The sequence below is a fragment of the Sphaerodactylus townsendi genome, linkage group LG07, assembly GCF_021028975.2.
Source record: "Sphaerodactylus townsendi isolate TG3544 linkage group LG07, MPM_Stown_v2.3, whole genome shotgun sequence".
Taxonomy (NCBI): domain Eukaryota; kingdom Metazoa; phylum Chordata; class Lepidosauria; order Squamata; family Sphaerodactylidae; genus Sphaerodactylus; species Sphaerodactylus townsendi.
In genome coordinates this window covers 39,542,981-39,565,802 of record NC_059431.1, presented here as the reverse complement: position 1 = coordinate 39,565,802, position 22,822 = coordinate 39,542,981, and the positions used below count along the sequence as shown (strand labels likewise).

Sequence of the window (22,822 nt, the reverse complement as noted above, 5' to 3'; positions counted from 1 at the left end):
TTGATTCTTTTAATGTTTTATTAATTGTATAGTTGGAAGACAACCTGGATGGGGAAGGGTGGCCTAGAAATGGAATTATACATAAATAAATAAATAGCCAAATAATTGATAAAATGTTATCCATTGCTTTTGTGTAAAGTTCCTCCACAGCCAGATCAGCTGAGAATCATGCAACATGAATGCATTAAATGCAAGCTACAACTTGGTCATTCAGAAGTTGTACAGGCATGCTACAGAACTCTGATATGTTCGATGTAGTAGGCTGTTTGAGCTACTGGGGTCCCGGTGCTTCGCTCTTGCCCTCTGGTGGCCCCTTTGGAACATGATGAGTCTACGCCTTCCCTTCCTCCTCCTTTGCTTGGTACAGCCCCTTCCCCACCCCTGGGCTGCCTTCTCCATTTCACTCCTTCCCTATTCCTCCCCCCACACTGCTGTTTGCCAACCTTTTGGTCAAGGCCATTGTCCTGCCCCCTCCACGCTAGTGCTCCTGTGCCACAATCCCTTATCTCTGCTGCTACCTTTTTGTGCCTTTCCAGGTCTGGCTGCAACACAATTAACCGCTTACTTTTCGATATTTTTTTCTGTGATGTGATCAGAAATTTCCTACCCTCTTCTCAGCTATCATACCACTCTTCATTATCAGTTTCTTGTTATTTTCTGAAATTGAGCTATGCGGCATAGTACCAAATGTAAGACACTACGTTTCTCTTTAACAAATGCTAACCTTTGTTTCTTCATGATCCCAAACCTCCTTTCTTTTTGGTTCACAGTTCTAATTTACTGGGCAGGAGGAAGAGATGCCAAGATTCATTAGTACAACTGTGCAAACTCAGCACAATTTAAAAAAAAATACAAATGCATGCCAATTTCTGCCAATGAGGAAGTTGAAGAAAAGCACAGAAGTATTCACAGTTCCTGGTAACAATAACAAACCTAGACAAACGATATTTGAGGAAAAAATGCTTATCTGAATCTATTCAATAAGCATATTTGTTGCATATAAACCAGTGTTACTTGCAACAGTGAAGGCAACATAGAAATTTTTCATACAGTACATACACAGCTTTAAAAGTTAAAAGGCTAAATGTTTTACCACTGCTTCTGAGCCCTTGAACTCTGTTCACATTTTAGATGTGAAGGTAAAAGGAATGACAATAAATTCCATATAGCAGGTACTGGTTCTTTCCCATTGATTATAAAAAGAATATATTTAGCAAAAACTCTAAAGATCAGCTTATAAGCTATCAATCATGTTTATTTTAATGCCTTCCAAAGATCCTTCAGAAAATCAACACATTGCTATGGGTTTTGGAAGAAACCAATGCCTCTCCGTGGTCATTCCTTTCAGAACCATTCATCCTCCGAAGACAGCTCCCACTATTGACAGGGTGGGACTGCTGTGTGCCACAGTTGACTTCCCCCCAAGTGAGCAAGCAAATGGGCAAGTGAGGCGACATTTAAAGTTTTCCTTTGCTCTGCACTTTGAACCGGACGCTACCAGCAATGCCACCATGAACACAGGAAGCTGCCGCTCAGAAAGTGTTTTTATGAATTACGAGCCGCAAGCTAGGACAAAAATCCCAGCGCAAAATGAAAGGCTGCATTATTCCAGACACAAGTACTTTCTCCACCCCCCCCACCCCTTTTGTGATCACTCTTGCATTTGAAATGCTGACTCAAATGAGAATCGTCTGAAATGCACATTGCAACCACTCGCGGGGAAGAGAATGAGCAGCGTTGAGTTTTGGTTTTTTGCCTTTCTGGGTGGTATTTCTGCGTGCGGTCGGGGAGATTAAGACAAAGGGAGCGTCAGCATGGCTGGGCACGAAGCAAAGAAACAACCGAGGGAACATGCCCTGGCAAAGATGGAACAAGCCTTAAATGCAGGCAAGTAGCAGGGCGGGAGTTTCCAAACGGAGCTGCCAAGACGCAGCGCGCCCAGGGATAGTCTGGCGGAGGAAGAAAGACAGAGAGGCATCCCCTCCCCCTCAAGGGACAGAGATGCAGCCGAGCCTCTCCGCCTGCTTCCCCGTCTGTTGCTAGCACCCTCCCTCCTTTCTCCCCTGCCTCTCACCTTCGCCTCCCGCCAATTTCAGAGAGAGACGCAGAGCTGACTTGGTCCCCTCCCCCTCTACAGGAAAGGCTCGGCGCAGAAAGGGAAAGGTGAGCCCCTGGCGCATGCGTTGTAGCGTCGTTTGGGATTTCCACTCCTCCCCCATCCCTTGAGCGCCGGAGCAGTTTCAGGATGCTGAACTTTGAGAGCGAATGGACCAAACTGAGCGCGCGGGCGGGCGGAGAAGAGGATAACCTTGGGGGAAGGATGTATTGTCCTTGCTAGCTCTTATCCTGAAGCAAGGCTCCTCCGCAAATCCCTTCAGAAGGAAACAAAGCTTTTGTGAAATGGTTGGAACTGTCATCTGGGTCCTAGGCTGTAATAAAATTTATACTGCCACAATGCCGGCTTTGTTTTGGCTTCTGTTTCCAAATTTCTCCTACAGTGAGGAGGGTGAAAAAGTTTGTAAGCCCACTGGTGAAAAACGGACAAAATCCATACCTGCAATGTTAACTGCATGTGCTAACTATGCAGCCCTGATGAGATGAGATAAAATTCTTGAGAGCTGGCAACAGAAATATTGTCAGTCCCAAATGCTCAAAGTTCATTGTTCTGACTCGTCCAAAACTGCAAGCTGTTTTGCTTATATTCTCTGGAGAAATGGTGAGGAGTTGGCAGTGATCCACCTTTCGTATGTTTAAAACCCTAAGGCTAGATTATTATGATTATTTGTTCTGAACAGTATGCAGGATGAAGTAACTCATATCACAGTTTACAGGGTAAGTAATAAGGCAAACATTCCTATAAGGTTGTTACAAATGGTCAACTGTTCAGTTTAGTATTTTTTTCCTAACAGAAGTGGAGCCATTGTAATTTGTCACACCCAAAAATACTCTGGGTCATCTGTGATAAAGGCTGAAATCCTAAAAACACTCTCCTGGGATTAAGACCTATCAAATAAAAATAGAAATTACTTCTTACTTACAAGTGAGTAGACTTGCTTGGGCTTGCTCCCTGGATATTCCAGTTAGCATAATCTTTTATGGTAGGGATTCAACCAAAATATTCTGTATCAGTTTTCTAGCTCCTGCACTGAGTCTTTACCAGACTACCAGTCAGGCATTTGATTGATTGTATCATACAAAATTTCAAACAGCAAACAAAACCTACACAGTACAATCTCAACAGCAAGGGCATGGAAGCCACACAACAACTGCCATTTTCACTTAGTGTTAAATTGCCATGTGTTCCATAGAATTATCATGGCTATCTTCTCTTGAATGATTCAATGGACTGTCAAACCATTCTGAGCTTGGTTGTACTGTTTGTGATGAGAAGAGATGCTGATTTTTCCGACTGAATTAGTCTGTGTCTGTGGACAAGTCTACATAGGGACGACCAAACACAGCTTACAGACACGAATCAAAGAACATGAAAGGCACTGCAGACTAATTCAGTCAGAAAAATCAGCAATAGCAGAACATGTGATAAACCAAGCTAAGCACAGAATATTATTTGAAAACACAGAAATTCTGGACCACTCTGACAACTACTATGTCAGACTACACAGAGAAGCCACTGAAATCCACAAACACATGGACAATTTCAACAGAAAGGAAGAAACCATGAAAATGAAGAAAAATTGGCTACCAGTACTGAAAAACACTAGAATCAAGACAGTGACTAATGAACACCACCCAGACAAAGGATGTCTCCAGGCAATCTTCTGAAGATGCCATCCACAGATGCAGGCGAAACGTCAGGAGAGAATGCTACTAGAACATGGCCATACAGCCCGAAAACCACACAACACCCCATTAACTAACAGTTATTCTCAAAGGTGTATAATTACCTGATGCAACCTTATATCAGATGATGCCTATATGTATAGTCAGGTTGCATTCTTGTGTTATTGTCTCATCTCATTTCCAAGTATGGTATTTATCATATTCTGAATATCTACACTAAGTAGTGGCTGAAAGTATTCTGTTAGAAGCAGTTGAACTAAGCAACTAAAGTACTCCATTGTACTTACAATTCCAATTTTCTTAAATACTGAGCTCTTGCCAGTTTAATCTTTCCAGCATATGCCTATTATATTAAAGTATAATGAACCTGAGCCCTGAGGAGGTGTTAGTAGATCCCTCTACAGCTCATGGTGACCAGTTTACAAAGCACTCTGTAAAGAAAATCACTCACATTTCAACTCAAATCATACTGAAGATTCTGTACTCAAAGGGATACCTTTCATTTGCTGCAATTTGCTGAGGATATGGACAAATCACCTGAAAAAGTAAAGCCTACTATTTGTCCCTTAGACCTTTCTCTTTCATGGATTACAAAATCTGCTAAGAGTTGCACTGCTATCAAGTGTTCTCTTTACAAAGATCTGTTCTCTCTAGCTTTTAAAAGGCAATTATAAGCACATTTTAAAAGAAGCCTTCTTTGAATTGTAACTGATTTACAGTGCAGTGCTAAGCAGAGTTAGGATGACTGAATTCAGTGGTTTGAGAAGAGTAACTCTGCTTAGGAGAACACTGTTAAACAGCTATCAGCCAGTGTAATTTTTTGAGCAGCTGTGGAGGCAAAACAACTCGGAGTTTTCCTGCATGAAACTAATTATCTGAATCCTTTCCCATCTGGATTCTAGTCTGGCTATGGCAAGGAAACCAACTTAACTTCCCTGCTGGTTTACCTCTCAGGGGAATGTGTCTCTGTTGGTTCCCATGTACCTCTCAGTGGAGTTTGATACCAACAGTTTCACAGATATCAGCCTTGGTGCTGCTCTCCTGTATTGGTTTCAGTAACTGGAAAGCAACTCCCAGAAGGTTTTACTGGAAAAATTTTGCTGGAAAAATTCTGTTCAGCCCCTTTGGGTTTTGGCCTGTGGTATTCTCCAAAGCTTCTACGTTATCCTCCATGGTGTTTAACATGTACATGAATCCACTAAGACAGATGTATCCAGGGACTGATGCACAGCATTACCAATATGCAGATGACAAACAACTTCTCTTTTCTATCAAAATCCAGGGAGTCCATGGGAATACTTAACCAGTGTTCAGAGGGAGTAAGAGATTGATTATGAGTAACTAAATTAAAACTTTCAGCCACAGAGTATGGACTTTGTTTTTCCTATTGGGTGTTGGTGAAAAGTGTTTACCTAGTAGAATTAGTAGTATGAAGTGCCCTCCTTGTGCTGTTCCTGCCACCAAGGTGCCTCAGCCCACAGTCTAAATCTGCACAGTGGGAAGCTGTTAGAAGGGCATTATTGTGTGTTTGGGAGGGGGCTTGGCTACTGCAGAATGGGGGTAACTGGTCATCAGAAGAGGAGCAAGGGGAAACTGCGCCCTGGGCACGTGCACACCCCAGCCCCTGCCCCAGCTTCCCCATCCCTTAACCCCAGAATCACTTCCCCTCACGGCCTGGTCTAATGCCTTTGCCATGGTCTCCGGTTCACCAGGGCAGCATCATGCGGCGTTCCCCCCCCATGCCCTGTGGGCGCTACGCCACTACTGGTCATAAGCTTAGTCAGGAACCTGAGATGCTTGGCGCCACATGGGCACGGCTGCTGCAGTGGCTCAAGCGGTGCCTGTGGGCCACACCACATTTTTTCTTGATACAAGTTTACACAGTTGTCAAGAGGTGTTTCTGTAACCCCCATGCCCAGAATGGGTTGGCCCAGAATGGGTTGACCCAGTAAGGGGGTGGAGACTCGGAGCAGCAGAGAGGCTGCAAGAGCTCTTTTGCAGAAGAAGCAAGGCTACCAGACTTGGACCTTGATTTCTATAAGCCCTTAACACCTTGTTAAGGTAATTTCAATATTGTTGGGAACTACTGGGAAGGTAGTTGTTGTTTTGCTATGTTGTAACTGTTGCAGTTTATTGGTTCAGTGTTTTCTTTTGTGTTTGTAATGGGTGAGAGTTCCTCCTGGAGACCTTTCATCATGTTGTAGAACCTGTTCATCAAGCCCTTGGAGTCTTCAGGAGCCAGCCAACTTGCAAAGAACACTCGGACTTGGCAATATCAGTAGACTGTAAATAGAAGGACTTGAAATGCAACCTGAACAGGACCTTGAATTGTAAATCGCTAAAATGTTGATGTTTCTTTTAAAAGTGTTAATTAAAATACAGAAAAAGTAAACCATTTTTGTTGTTTAAAATTGTTGTTGGCAACTCATCTCCAAGTACTTCGCCCCACAGAACCTTGGCACAAGCTGAGAGGTTACAGCAAATGGCGCTTCAACCAGCGTGGGCTTGAAGTGTAGGATTGCAAATATAAATTGTTTGGTAAAATGAAAGTGTGCAGCAAGTTGGGGTTTGGATCCCCATAAAACTGTTTTGTTAAGTGAAAGTTCAAGAGGATGTTGCTGTGCTTAATTTGTGTAAACACTGTTTGGCAGTTATGTATGGAAGGAAGTGGGATTCCAGCTGTAATCCCCTCATCCCTTCTGCAAACTGCTTTGCTGAATTTGCAACATTTGCTGGAAAGTTTTGCAAACTTCCAGTGCAGCTAAGTTTGGAACAGTTGGAAATCCTTGCAAGGGAAAGACAATGTTCTGCATTCAGATGCACCAAATGTGGTTCCTCCAAGTACAGGAATCTCTGGGGAAATCATTGTGCAAATGATTTCAAAAGTTGCATTGCAATTACTGTCGGGACGACAGAATTTTAGTGGAGGAGAATGTAACCCCCATGCCCAGAATGGGTTGGCCCAGAATGGGTTGACCCAGTAAGGGGGTGGAGACTCGGAGCAGCAAAGAGGCTGCAAGAGCTCTTTTGCAGAAGAAGCAAGGCTACCAGACTTGGACCTTGATTTCTATAAGCCCTTAACACCTTGTTAAGGTAATTTCAATATTGTTGGGAACTACTGGGAAGGTAGTTGTTGTTTTGCTATGTTGTAAATGTTGGAGTTTATTGTTTCAGGGTTTCTTTTTTTGTGGTTGTAATGGGTGAGAGTTCTCCTGGAGACCTTCATCATGTTGCAACCTGTTCATCAAGCCCTTGGAGTCTTCAGGAGCCAGCCAACTTGCAAAGAAGATTTGGACTTGGCAATATCAGTAGACTGTAAATAGAAGGACTTGAAATGCAACCTGAACAGGACCTTGAATTGTAACGTTAAATGTTGATGTTTTAAAAGTGTTAATTGTACAGAAAAGTAAACCATTTTGTTGTTTAAAAATTGTTGTTGCAACTCATTCCAAGTACTGCCCCACAGAACCCACAAGCTGAGGTTACATTTCCAAGCTGAAAGGACTTAGGTGGCAGACTAACTCTGGCAATGCCCCACAATCAACCCATAGCAACGCTAGCATAGAGTCCTGCACCTGAGTTTTGCCAGTGTGCATCTGTTGCAGAGATGTGCTGATGCCCAAGAGCAGTGCAACAGCACTGGGATACCAGCATAATTGGCCCTTACTCTGGCTATTGCCAGCATAAGGCTCAATTGGCTCCCTGATCCAATTCACACACTCGTTTTGATTGCACTGACAGTGTTTTGAAATTTTCACCTTGTTCATTCTCCCAACAATTTTTCTAGTAACATTTTTTAAAATAACAATAAGCAGCACTGTTTGATACCCTGAACATAAATATCCCAAAAGTTTCCCCTGTTGTTCCACGTCTTTCTGCTACAATCTCTGGGATTGAATCTCAGATGGACCATTTTCATTCATTCTTCAACTCCTCACCAGCTTTTTAATAATAATGGTAAAAAAAACCAAGCAAAGTTTCACTCAAAAAAAAAATCTGTGCACAGCCTTAACAGAATCAGCAACAAGGCATTTTCCAAACAAATTTAATGAAATTTATAGATATAGGAATAGAGAGGAAGCTCTTTAAATATGAAACTTTGGTTGAACAGGAACTGACAGTTGCAGGTTGGGAACTGAAGGCTGCATAAGGAACAAGCTCAAAGGAGAAGGGGAAGGAGGTGATGGTGATGATTATTTATTATCCATTAGCGTTGCCATTGGTCTTTGACATCTATTGACCATTTACACTGAAATGTTGTTTTAATGATTTTATTGTACTGTTTTATTGTTTAATATTGGATTTGGTTTTATGGCAATGATTTTAGCGATTGCATAACTGATTTTATATTGTGACCCACCCTGAGCCCTGCGGGGATAGGGCAGGAAACAAATCGAATGAATGAATGAATGAATGAATGAATGAATGAATGAATGAATGAATGAATGAATGAATGAATCCCAGACTATGTAATAGGACACATTCTCCTCCCATACCCTCCTGTGCTTATGCCAGTAGATACCTCATTATGGAGCCTCAGTGTTTGGATCAGGAAATTGCTAGTTGGCACTGGGGCTATTTTTTAAATTATTATTTATTATTATTAACAACCATCATCATCATAATCCTTCTTTTAAAAAAGAAAACTATTCAGATTAGATTAGATTGAATTACAAATTAATTAAAGAAAAGATTAAATCACAAAACATTTGCAAAACAGTAAAAGAAAAAAAAAGCTAAGTTAGACATTTTGGCAACATATGCTGTTATAAGAACACATCAATTATTTCCATACATCACATTATCATATCACTCCAACGATTGCAGACCTCTAATGGGAATAATAATATTCAGTGAATGGCTTCCAGATTGCAAAAATGATTTCTCCACATTTAACCACTTTCTAATTTCTCTAACAGCACTGGGGACCCTTCACTGAATCTGTGTGTCAGTTTTGTATGTAATGTAATTTTTTTAAATGTGAATTTTAACTTTCATAAAAGGATTCGCCTCATGAAACTGCTTAAATCCTGTTCTTGATACAAAACCCTATAGAAAAGTCAAAACAGTAATTTGCTGAGCACACCAATGCAGACTTATTCAGAAATTAAGTTGCACTTTTATTCTTTGTTGCTTATTTCTCACAAAGAGCCCTGAGGACTGAAACTTTAGCTACCCATACCTAATTCAGTTTACTTCTACACTACAGATAATATAAATGAAAAGGTTACAAAAACTCCAAAACTTGGGTAGACTTTATGATTTCATGCATCAACCTTAAAATCTACCGTAAATGTGGAAACTGTAGCTATTTAGTGACTATCATCTTCTCTTCCAAGTATGGTATAAAGATAATCTTGATGTAAATCCCACTATTTTCAAGGTCGTACAGTCCAAATAGGTGTTAAGTGTTGTAAGGACAAATCAAAATGGGCCCCAAAGTTCCACATCATGTAGTTTAAAAAATATTGGAACCATATATTACCAAATAATTTATGTGGGCATTTGTTTCTGTGTGTGTTCTTTAAAAACACACAAACAAAGGTTATTGAACTGGTCCATAATGTGCTTACTGTATCTAATGATTTAATCATCAGTTATTGTAATTACTACATTAGGTGCAGTTTTGCAACATTAGGCTTATTTCAGACATGATGGAAAACCATGGTTTAATTTAATGATGGTTAGCTTGTAACACCAGGATTTGGCTCAGACAATCTTTTGTCATCATCACTGTTGCTCTTTTCCTTACCTTCCTTCTAGTGATCCACCTGATAAATCAACTTGCACTGCAGCAAGGACAGTACCAGAGAACAAACCAAGATTAAATCAGCATGTTCACATTTGAACATTATGCAAAATAATATACTTGTAGTTAGTGAATTAAATTCAGTTCAAGGTTTCAGCTCACAGTTTTACATATCCTAAATAATCCTAGTTTGTAGCATGGCCTGTGTTCTGATAAGTAAATTAATGTTAGTTCAAATAAAACATTCTTTTTTGTGTGATAATGGAACCTTAATGTTGTCCATTGAATAGTTATCAGTGACATCCTAAAGAGAAAGTAGCCCAACCTAGAGAGGGGATGAATCCCCCTCTGGAGGCAATATGGGCTTATGCCAGCAGAAGTGCCCACACTTATCTATGTGGAGGGGAAAATCTGCTGGCGCCTGGCTGCTGTGGTGGGCTGAGACAGATGCCATGGTGCCCAGCCTCACATCAGTGCTCTCACACTACCCCGTCGTGTCAGTGCGTTGGGGGCATTCCAGGTGATGGGGTTGGTTTTAGACAGTCTCCAGAACTTGATTGGTTCTGTGGCAGAGTCGCCAGTAGTGCCACAATTTTGTCCCCAATGAGGGCTTCTGAAGTGAGGAGGGGTTACATATTTGGGCTTTCCGCGTTTTGAGAAAACCCCTGAGAATAGGCAGAGTGGTGCCAAAGTGGTGCTGTCCCTTCCCACCTGGCAGCTTTGGATTGGGTTGTAAAACATTCCTAAACCCATTGACGTTGATAGACATAGAAGGATGTAACTCAGGCAGCCCATTCCCGAAAGGGGAGGAGATAGAAGAGTGGCAGTCTAGTCCTGCCACCTCCAAGGAAGTTTGTGGTGCTGTAGCAAGCAAGAAAAGATCAACTCACTGACCATGCTGCAAGCCTCCTATGCAGCCAAATGGGCTATGCCATTGTTTTTGCTGGTGTAAGTCCACACAGGTCAACGGGAGTATTCTCAGGCTGAAAGGTCTCAGGAATTCAACTAAAGTCAGCTCCACTTCTGGGATGCCTTCATCAGTGCCAGAACAGGCTTCTGTGTCATGACAGCATTGGTGCCCAGTTGTTGTGCAGCTACACAGCTCCTTGATGCCAGGGTAAGTGCCTCTGCACTGATAAGGATGTCACATGCCACATTGTGGGCATCTACATCAGCACAGGGGTCATCCCACATCCACAGCCCTTTCACCTCCTACTCCCCCACCCGAGAATTGCATTGTTAGACGTAGATGGTCAAATCAAGAAATAGCATTTTATCTTCTATGTGATTGATGTACAATGAGGCCACAGCAAATCATGTAGGAAAAAGTTTTGCAATATCGTGAAATCATGAGAAAAGTATCATATTGATTTAAGCAAGTGCTCAAATAGAAATACCTCACAGAACCCACAGAAATTATGAACAGTATGTTCATAAAAGGACTCAAAAGGGGTGTCATCCAAAGCAAAAGATATAAGCAATATCCTTGGCTGGAGCCTAGGGAAGGCAACTGTGTGCTCAAAAGAAGATGGTGAAAGTCAACCTACAGAGAATCTATTCTTACATATAACTAAGAGCACCCACCCAGCCTTATAAATCATCAAGAGTATTTTCTTGTGTAGCATGCAACCTGCAAAGCCATAACATGATTCTGTTTCCAGGTCTGAAACTCAAGAAAATACATTATTGTGGAGATAAACAGCAGCTGCCAAAAGTTTGGAAGCACTTTGTATTTCACAGATGCTGAACTTAACACTAATTCTATTATAGCTTTGCTGGGCAGCATAATCAAATAAAGATCTTGCCTCCTAATAATTGCAATGGGGTGAAATACTAACATAGCAACCAGGGAGCATGGTCAAGGATTTTTATATTTTTTTGTAATCAGAAGGTAGCAACAGATGTGGGTGAATCAGACCCTGTACAAGGAGGTTTGGAATCTCTGGAATCATCAGAAATTCTTGACTGATGGCAACATTAGATCATGAGAGATTGAAAGAGATAATTTCTAGATTTTTGACAGTCCTTATTGTTTTGGATATCAGAAACAGGAGGTAACGGATACTGAGATGGAAAGGAAATTTTAATAAGTAAAATTTGACTAAGATAATTTACTGAGCCACATGATTTTTCATATAGATAGAAAGAGGGATGAGACTGCAATTACTTGTCTCTGTGTCTGGTTCTGCAACTAATTTGTTGTTTATTATTGCATTGAAGAAAACTGGGTAACTTGGTTAGCTTTCTCAGCTGTATTTTCTATTTGTTTCATATGTTATTCTAAGCTTCTGCCCACAGAAGCTTTTTCATATTATGGAGTAAAGTAATGATCATTTGTACTGGAACTACTCTATTCCCCTCAACAGTCTATACCAGCTTCTACATTACCAACAATATTCTAAGGCATCCTGCAGCTGATAGGAGAAGAAGAGAGAAAGAATCCTGTTGAAGTTACCTTTGCTGAGACAGAGTACCACACATAGTTCCTCCAGAGCTGGAGATGAAACAAACAGAAAGTCATCCAATCTTTCTGCAAGAGAAGGAACTAAAACCCTACTTGTTGATTTGCATAAGTCAATTTAAGCCAATTTAAGCATAAGTCAATTTAAGCCCCCCTGCGGGGGGTGCAGTTTTTAGGCTAGCAGCACCAAAATTTTAGGGATTTTTCAGGAGATTCTCTTGATGATACAACCCAGGTTTGGTGAGGTTTGGTTCAGGCAGACCAAAGTTACGAACTCCCAAAAGGGGTGCCCCCATCCCCCATTGTTACCAATGGGAGCTAATAGGAGATACCCTGAAATAGGAGATACCCTGAATAGATATCCTGAAATTTTGGTGCTGCTAGCTTAACAATTGCATCCCTGACAGCAGGCACACTCCAAATTTCCCCAGATTCTCCTTTTAAATCCACCCCCTTCGGCATGGACTTAAATCTGAGATCCCCAGTTTAAACATTGAAAGTGATGCTGTTTCAGGGTGGGGGAGAATCCACCCCAAAACAGCATCACTTTCAATGTTGTTTTAACTGGGGACACCAGATTCTCCCTTTTAAGGTGGATTTAAAAGAAGAATCTGGGCTCCCTAGTTTAAGCACCATCGAAAGTGATGCTGTTTGGGGGTGGATTCCACTGCAGGTATTTTGTGAAAGATGGTGCTGATATTTGTTGGGTAAATGTTTTGCTGGGAGTGATTTGTGAGAGATTTACATGCTTAATACCCACTTGCACTGCCTTGGAACTGTTTCTCAGGCTAACAACCTATCTCATAGGGTTGGTGTGAGAACAAAATTAGGAAAGGAGTTGGTGGTGAGAGAGCCATGTATGTTTTGCTGGGGATGGGAGGTGTAGTCTACATGGGACTTCTCTTGAAGACAGTCTGGAAGCTGGAGCTGGTTGGGCACACATAATTCCAGTTTTGAAAGATCTGCACTGGCTCCCTTGTGCTGCAGGCAGGTGTCAGCTAGGCAGGCATGGGTAGACAACCCCAGGTCCAGAGCACAGGAATCCAAGCAGGCAGCCAGACTGAGAGCTATAGCAAGCACAGGAAGATCCAGCAGGAAGTGCACTCATTGTACCCAGGCAGAACCAAGCTCAAGGCAGGGCTTATATGGAGAGGCTTGACTGCTGCAGCAGAGATCCTGCAAGGAGTTAGTCTTCCTCTGATGCACTCTGCTATTGTGCCATACTGGCAGAGAAATGAGCACTCTTCCTTTGACTCTGTAGCTGCTGCCACTGTCTCTGCTTCCTTTGCACAGCTGGCTCATCACAGAGCTCGATGGAGGACTGCGCAGGTTCTCTCAGCTGCATGGTATCAGGTGAGGAAGGGCTGGTAGCAGATTCTGCTGCCTGAACCTCCTCACGACCAGCCTGCTCTGGCTGAACAGTATGGTCAGCTTCTGCTTTCTTGTGCCCAGCGTTGGCAGGTTCTGTATCTGAGTCCTCAGTCCAGGTAACTGCCCACAGGCTGGCTCATGGCATCCCTATTTTATACCAGGCGCTATTCAGGGTTGCGACACTGATGTTTAAAACCCTGGATGGCTTGGGTCCCAGCTATCTGAAGGAACAACTGCACCCATATGAACCTGCCTGAGCACTGAGGTTAGGCATGAGGGCTTTCCTGGTAGTCCCTTTCCTTGCCAAGGTGTGGGGGAGGGAGGACGTGGGGGGCTTTCTACATGGGCCATCCCCAGACTGTGGAACAGCCTCCCCATAGAAATTTGCCAGGTACCAACCCTCTATGGGTTTCGGCATCTGGCAAAGACTTTCCTATTCACCCAGGCCTTTGACCCATTAGATGCACTCTCTGGTAGCTGCCAGTTTGGAGCAAGAAACGGTATGTGGGTGGGTATGATTGGTTTTATGATTGTCACATATATAAGTATTTTTGCTGGTTTTAACTAATATTTTATTGTCGTTTCTGGTTTGTAAGCCACCGTGGGACCCCCCATGTAGGGCAGGGTATAAATCTCAAGTAAGTAATTAATTAGTTAATTAGTTAATTAATTACTTTGGCTTTGTACATAATTTAGGTACCATGCAATTATGTACCATTGTAATTAAGACCATATGTGAATATTCTGTCACATTCTACAGCTTATCATGTACATTGGGTAATTTTGTCTACTCTGCTATAAAGACCAATGCTTCCCTCTCTTATTCCCTGGAAAAAAACATAGCAGCAATATGAAGAAACTTACTACAGTTGTAGTAAGTTTCTGCACACAAACAACTGCTGCACACAAACAGTTCACCATGGGACCACCATATGAAACATTTTAAAGTACTGGAAGCCATGCTAGAACATCAACATCAACATGACCGTAGATGTCAGATAGGTTCATAAGGGACCGCCTATTGTCTAATGAATGTGCCCAACCAATATGGTCATCTTCCAAAGCCTTGTTCAGGTCCCCTTGTCTTCGGAGATTAAGCAGGTGTCAACCAAGGAGAGGGGCTTTTTGGTCACGTCACTAAACCACTGAAATTCTCTCCCCACAATGACTAGCCTTTCATCTTTGTTGCTATCTTCCACAAGGGAGTATAGATTTGTTTAGTCAGGTGTTCCCTCAGTGATCACTTCTTCCTGCCCCATCTTTTAATTGTTGTTTCTATTTATGTGTTCTTTATTGTATTGTATGCATATTTTAACTTGGTTTTAATAATTTTAAGATGTATTTTTCTTATGTATCATCACAACATAAGATTTTCAATCTGTTAGTCTTGATGAGGGCAGAAAGGTAAATAAATAAATAAGATATGTGATTCAGATGGGAAAAGCAAACTCTTAATATCATAGAAACATCTTACTGATCTGATCCCCTTTTTATGGAGCCCTGTATCTATTTACTTCATTTATATATTTCTTATCCTAACCTGGATGGCCCAGGATAACCTGATCTCATCAGATCTCAGAAGCTAAGCAAGATCAGCCCTGGTTAGTACCTGGATGGGAGCAGGGCTGAATTAATCCATGTCTGGGCCCCTAGGCTTTCAGGGACTTTGGGAGGTGGCATATCACAACCCTGATGCTAGTGTGATATTGATCCACTGTCTCCCTCGCTCCGCATCAACTAAAAACAAACCTCAGCTGACTATGAGTGTGCCTTGCGACTTCTCAGTTTTTTTACATAATTATTGCTTATTCAACATATGGCTATATGAAAAGGGATCACAGGGGTTTGATAACATTCCACTGGTAAGTTGCTATTGGGCAAGGTAATTGAGCGAGCGGTGGCGGCTCAGCTCCAGCGATTCCTGGATGACACAAACGTACTGGATCCCTTCCAGTCTGGCTTCCGCGCTGGTCATGGGACCGAGACGGTGCTGGTCACTGTTGTGGACGACCTCCGACTACACTTGGACAGAGGCGGTTCGGTGTTGTTGGTGTTGTTAGATCTCACCGCAGCGTTCGATATGGTAGACCACGACCTTTTGGTCCACCGCCTCGCTGGTATCGGGGTTCGAGATTCAGCCTTAAATTGGCTGATCTCGTTCCTCCGAGATCGGGGACAGCAGGTGGCATCGGGTGAGATCTCCAAGCGTCGCCCCATTATGTGTGGGGTGCCGCAAGGAGCGATACTCTCCCCGATGCTTTTTAATATCTACATGACCCCCTGGCGAATCTAGTTCGGAGTTTTGGGCTGCGGTGTCACCAATACGCTGATGACACCCAGCTCTTGTTCACAATGGAGGGCAGCCCGACCTCGGCCCCTGATGCTCTCCAGCGTTGTCTTGATGCTGTGGCTGGTTGGTTGAGTGCAAGTCGGCTGAAGTTGAATCCCACTAAGACGGAGGTCCTGTGGCTGGGTCGGGAGGTCCGGTGGCCTTTGGCCTGCCTACCCTTCTTGGCCGAGACGCTAAAATTAACTTCGTCCGCCAAGAGCCTGGGGTGACTCTGCATCCATCTCTATCATTGGTGGCCCAGGTCACCCAGACAGCCCAGGCAGCTTTTTACCATCTGCGGCAGGCACGCAACTGGCCCCGATTCTCCCGGTCTGATCTGGCCACTGTGATCCATGCCACGGGCACCTCTAGATTAGACTACTGGAGCTCGCGCTACGCGGGCTTACCTTTGGCCATGATCCAGAAACTGAAACTCGTACAGAATGCGGCAGCCAGACTCCTTTCCGGAGCAACAGCAAGGGACCGGATTACTCCGGTCCTATACCAACTGCACTGGCTGCCGATCGAGTACCGGGTCATGTTTAAAGTTTTGGTTTTGACCTTTAAAGCCATTCAGCGGCCTTGGCCCTGCATATCTAAGGGACCGTCTCTCCCTATATCGCCTCTTCTAGGCCCCTCCGTTCATCGGAGGCGGACCTACTGGTGATCCCTGGCCCCAAGCGATCCGGCTGGCCTCTACAAGGGCCAGGGCTTTACGGCTCTGGCCCCTACCTGGTGAAACAGGCTTCCAGGTGAGATCAGGGCCCTGCGGGATTTACAAAGTTTCCGCAGGGCCTGTAAAACGGACCTGTTCCGCCAGGCGTTTGGCCAGCCGGAATGATATCAACCGCAATAATAAGTAAACATCTGGCCTCCCGTGGGTTCATAAAAGGGGGAATAGAATAGAATAGCTGAAGCCATCTCTAGTTTAATATTTTATGTATTTTAATTAACTTATATTTATGATGTTTTAAATTTTTATGTTGTTGGAAACCGCCCTGAGCCTTCGGGGAGGGCGGTATACAAATATAATAAATAAATAAATAAATAAATAAATAAATAAATAAATAAATAAATAAATAAATAAAATAAGTGGAGAGGTTTATGACAATAAACATTTAATAGAAATGGACTAAAATAGGTGGAAGAGTACATACAAATGGAATTGAAGCATCTCCCATCTTTTATTATTCTCGACTGAATATTGGAATAAAGATATTGGCAAAAAAGGAACCGGTAAGTAATATGGCATGAAAGTAATGTGTATATATAGAGTATACTTATAAGAATATATTTATCCATATTTATCTGAGGCACTGGAAACAGTGCCTCATAAAACAAAACAAAAAAAAGCTCTAGTTCTTATGACGTTTCTAGGCTTCAGCCTAGTAAGCCTTATGATAATATGGCCCTGGATGGCAGATTACCAAGGAATACCAGTGTTTTGTCGAAGGCTTTCACGGCCGGAATTACTGGAGATCCTCTGAAGATGCCAGCCACAGATGCAGGCGAAACGTCAGGAGAGAATGCTGCTAGAACACGGCCATACAGCCCGGAAACCACACAGCACCCCAATACCAGTGTTGCTATGCAGAGGAAGGCAATGGCAAACCACTTCTGCTATTCTCTTGTCTTGAAAACTCTGCTGGGTTGCCATAAGTTGGCTGTGACTCGATGGCCCCTTACACCTTTCTTGCCAATAGGGACTCAAAGTAGCTTACATTGTTCTCCTCTTCTTCACTTATCCTCACAACATTCCTGTGAATTAGGTTCAGCTGAGAGTATGTAGCTAGCTCAATGCTACCCAGCAAACTTCCATAGTACAGCAGGGATTCAAACCTGGGTCTCCCAGACAAAAGTCGATCCACTGTATCACACTGGTTCTCAATATATCAGTGATGGAAGGTTTTTATATGCAATCATCGTCCTGAAAGTACAGAATTTTAATAATGGATGACATATTGTCTCAATTTTTAAAAACTAGAATGAGCAAAACTGCTGTAGAACAACCTTGTGTACAAAACATGTGTAACGTATCATTTCCATTCCTGACTAATATGATTCAATACCAAGCAAATGATCTTTCCGAAGCACCACAATCCATAGTAATTCAGGAAACAATATCCCTTTGAAACTTTTCAAAGTAATAAGAAATGTATCATTTTTTGAGACTGATAGAATTAACATTATATAAACTCATTTGACATATTGTTGTAATGTAATGCTGGTGGATTGCAAGTCCCACTGGTTCCTAATCTTATCTTTACCACGGCGAGCCTCTGATCACTTTTGATCTTTTTCTCTCTCTCATTCTCTTTCAGCACAAAGCATTCATGCAGAAGAAAAAGTTATTCTACAACTCGTTATCTTCATCAGCAGCAAGAACAACTTAAAAGTGATTTATAATTCCAGCAACAAAAGGAATAGGACACTGTAACCAAATAAAAACAAGTTTACTAGCCAGGTTGGATTTTTCCTTTTTCTTTACAATATAATGTTGCTCATCTAACACAAATGCCACTTTAAAAATAGAAGCCTATTTATTTGTACATGCATTTGTCCCATCCACTTGCAGTAGCAAACACCTTCAACTGAGTAACAAAACCAGTTAATCTTAACAATAGTGCAGTCTAAGGTTAGGCCCTGCTCCATTCTGATGGAATCAAGAGTCCAGTGGATCAGCACTTCTATAAATGACTGTGTCTGGAATACCTCCATTGAGTCCCTCATATGTGTCGAGAGACAACAACAAAGATCTCCCAACACTGATAGCTAAGGCTAAATGGTTTAGTCTGGACCAGCCAACAATCAGCATCTGATTCACTGCTGTATGAGTGAAAAATTGGTGCACGTGAAGGAAATTCCCAACCTGGTATCTTCATGGTTTAAAAATGTGTCACCAGGACATCTGTCACAAGTTCTTGGCAGACTTCTCACTGAGAGCATAACTACCACTACCACTAACTTGTGTAAATAATTGGTCAGAAAAACAACTGGTGTGATCCTCTGTACAATGTCTCTTCTTTATATGATGCCCTTTTCCACAATGTGAATAATTTCAGTGATTCCTGCAGTTCAGTTAATGTTGTTTTCATCATACTTCTAGGTAAACAGGGAGAGAACTCAACTGCTGAATGTCAGATGATTGCACAATTCTGCATTTCTGTGGCTCCCAGACTTGTGACTCAAACATCTTGTTTACATAGAATGACAAATGACCACAGAGGTCACACAAAATGGTCACTCAAAAGTAGCCAGATATTTGATGTAAGAACCCTCCTTCAACAGTGCAGTGCAACAAGACAGATTTAAAAGAAAACCAAGATAAAAAATATGTGAAAATAAGTCTTGTTCATTGCTGCCTCAGACTATCCAAGGAAAATACAGGTAATTTCCCAAAAACAAGGCTAAAGAATTTCCAGTCAAATTTTCATTTACTTGAGGGGGTTTGTCTTCCACAGCACGGCAGTTGCCGTATACATGCACTCCTGCTGACCAACACCACAGCCTGTCAACCAAATATTTTCTCTGAGGCTCCTTTTCTCTACTAACTTGCCCAGCTCTGTGGGCCTTTGAATGATCACAGACCTGTAAGGTTGTTCCCTTAGGGCTAATTTAGATGTTATGGCATTCATGTGTCTAACCCGACACCACTGCCATTAAAAAAAATAAAGAATGCCACAAAATCCTGATCCTGATTGAGTCTGCAAGCACAGAAGGGTTGAGAGCTCTTGTCCCTCCTCCTACACTTTTTAAAATGCCAAAATGGCTTGCATTGTTGTTTTGCTACTTGAAAAGGCACCGGGGGGGGGGGGGGGCAGGGGGGGTTACTGTCCTGTGGGTCCAGTCACTTCAAAATGGTCACAGTGTTCACAGATCAGACTTGTGGATGCCATCATGTCTAGTTTGGCCCTTAACTCCCTCTCAGCAAACTAATGTTGCTCTACTGCCATTTTAGTAAGATAATGCTATCACTGCATACAAATATAAAAGGTAGACATCCATAGACCATTTTACATAGCTGTTAGGCAAAGCTGCTTTCTTTGGATTAAAAAAAACTGCCAGTAATTTGAGTATATGCCATCCTGAAGGTTTAAAAACACGATAAATGTCATATGAATGCCCCTAGGCATAATTTGCACAGATTTATCTATCTTTCTACTGATGATCAGCAGTAGATCTATGTTTTACAGAAGACAAATTAGGAAATAGGATTCAGCAAACCATGATCCATTCAGACTGGCTTTGCCAATGGAAAAGGCCTACCAGTACAGAAAATGTAGCAAATACACTAGAGTTCAACCCACCAGTCATAGAGAAACTTGCCAGTGATGTCACCAATGCCAAACAACCAGCACTTTTTGATGCCTCATGATGTTGAGCCATCACCCACATAGAGAAAACAATGGAGGGAACAAAGAAATCACTGCACCCTACACTAGAATGAGGACTATGGCACGACAGGATGTCAGTTTGAATTCCCTCATGCATCCATGTTTCCAATCATAGTGTTCACACACTTCTGCAGCTTACTCAGCAGAATCAATCATGACAGAATGCTCAAGATCACCTAGAGTCAAGTCATGGGTAGAGGGGCAGATCTCAGGAGCACTAGCCTTTTACAGAGAAGGAGAAGCCATGAGTTCAGATACCACTGAAGTAAAGCTCACCTTTTGGCCAACAACAGGCCAAGAACCAAAAATAAAAAGAATCAGAACATGAATTCTGCACACTAGTAGCAGTTCTGTAATCCAGTTGTACATGAAGAAGACATAGCATCAGGCCTTTAGGCAGTGGTGGGATTCAGCAGGTTGGCACCACTTCGGCAGAACCAGTTGTTGAAATGGTGCTTGTAAACAACTAGTTGTTAAATTATTTGAATGCTACCACCACTGCCTTTAGGACTTTTTTAGCAGCCCTGATATTGACATGGAGGGTGTTATGCTGGCATATATCTTGAGTAGAGTCTTTTTCCTCCTCTGTTTCTCCTTCTAAACGAGGAGCAGCACCAGAGTCTAGTATATACTCCATATAGCAAATACTCCATTGAATAATCCACTTCATTGTAAAGTATTAAACTTCAAGTATAAAGCATACTGACTGAACTAGTACTGAAACCAGACTAGTACTGAAATAAGACCTCATCCTGTGGTCAGATCTTACGCATATTTACTAAGAAACAAGTCCCACTGTGTTCAACAGAAATTACATATAAGTAAATATACACAAAACTGCAGCCTTCATTTAGTAATTCCAGATTTGATGCATGTATTAGTTTCTATTCCTTCCCCACCTCTTATCTTCACATAGTCACTGATACACCCATGACTTTTACCTTCATTTCTCACTATTGAGTCTATTAAAACCCACTTCCTATACAATGTTTTATATAAAACTTTGGCCAAGTTACTTCTCCTACTCTTATACATTTTAAGGGTTGAAGTGCCGATAGGTAGAGGACAAAAAAGGTGTATTCTATAATTCTATTAATTCAATAGCACACTCTGAGTCATGTTTAATGAAAATGAATTGCACCCAGATTCAAGTTCTCAAGGTTTGTTTGTTTGTTTGTTTGTTTAAACAAAGACTGACAACTGCAGACCTGAGACTCAAAATTACCTTGGCAAGAGCCCTTTTGACTAGATAGGCATCCCTTGGTCACATAGATTCTGCATGTCCTTTGGAGGTCCAAAACTGGTTCAGCGTGCAGGTCTCAACATCATTCAGACTATGGTTTCAACAATGACTGATGAGCCCTGCCAAATTTACAGTACCATCCTAAGTCAGAGGGCTTTAAAAAGTGTTACTCTCCTTGGGTTTCTATTGTTAGTGAACTTTATTTAGTGAAAAAAGGAGAAAGTTTCATTTTGACCTCTTAGAACAACTTCTATACAGTGGACATCAGACATTTGACTGTAATTAAACTCTAAATGTTTTATCTGTTTGGTTCTTTACTGGGCTACAGTTATTGCTTCTCTCCAAGTACAAACTAAAGGAACAATCTGTCTTCTGCTTTTAGAGCCAAATTTTCCACAGCTTGCCATGTGGTACTGTCAAATAAATGATGTAGAATTGGCTAAACTTCCTTTGCATCACTGACTTTGCATAGATGTGAGAGTTATTCCTAAACACTGGCTTTTCAATTTTTGTATGATCAATTTAAAAAATTCAGGTGACTTTCATAATAACGTTAAACCTTTAACAGTTTTGCAAACGTTAAAATAAAATTCATTTGTTCAATTAAACTTGATGCTATACAAACATTGCAGCTCCAGAGTTCATGTTAATGTGTGGATTTTTATCTACATTACCTTCAGGAAAATGTTGAGGAAGGACCTTGGTTTTCTCTTTCTGGAATACAAAAAGTACTAGAACACCTGAAATCTTCAGTAACTGTAATTGTCAATAAATGTTATCCAAGCAACTGAAGAAAAAATTAGTGTGCTATTTGTCATACATCCAAGGTAAATGTTCTCGAAAATCAAAACTCTACCCTCACAGGCTACAGCCCAAAATCTCTAGAAATTTCTCAGGATCTCCAGAAATTTCTCCCATTTTTGACAAGACAGAACTTTGCTTGGTCATACCAGGGATGGAAGCAAAGACCAAACCAAGACAACAAGCCTTTATTGGCATACAAAACAGGACAAAATTTCAAAGTAAAAAAGATTTTAAAAAGATTTTGAAAGATTTAAAAAACACAGTTAAAATTACTAATTTCCAGTATAAAAATTTGCAACAGTCTCACAAAAGAGCACATCAGAGGGATGGAAGCCTCTTCTAGACAGACAGTCACTACAAAAAACATCAAAGACCATTAGAGAGCTCATGTAATTTTCAAAGTTTTGCTTCTCTCTACTGAGAGATGGGAAGTCCGAATTTTGTTATAATTCTGTTTTCCTGTTGTTTTTTATTATGTTTAATAAATATATCTCTGGAGTGAAACTGATCTCTGCTTTTCATTATAGACTTAATCAATGAATGAATATTTACCCAAAATTTCTTTGCTTGATTACCTGTCCACTAAAGGAGGAAACATTTGCAACATTTTGATTACTGACATGTCAGATGAAGAAGAGTCCCTCACGGGACCAAGATGCCTCTGAATTTG

General features: G+C 41.6%; 1 protein-coding gene across 5 annotated transcripts in view; it reads right to left on the bottom strand.

Moving 5' to 3' along the window:
* ATG10 (autophagy related 10) overlaps positions 1 to 22,822 on the bottom strand; it is a 188,719-nt gene that overhangs the window by 130,407 nt on the left and 35,490 nt on the right. The window contains exon 1 of one of the 5 annotated variants that reach the window (XM_048503751.1): positions 2,075 to 2,202. The exons of the other annotated variants lie outside the window; for them this stretch is intronic. The gene's annotated coding sequence lies outside the window, so the exon portion shown is untranslated. Of the gene's footprint in view, positions 1 to 2,074; positions 2,203 to 22,822 lie in introns of those variants that run through there. 5 annotated transcript variants of the gene reach the window in all.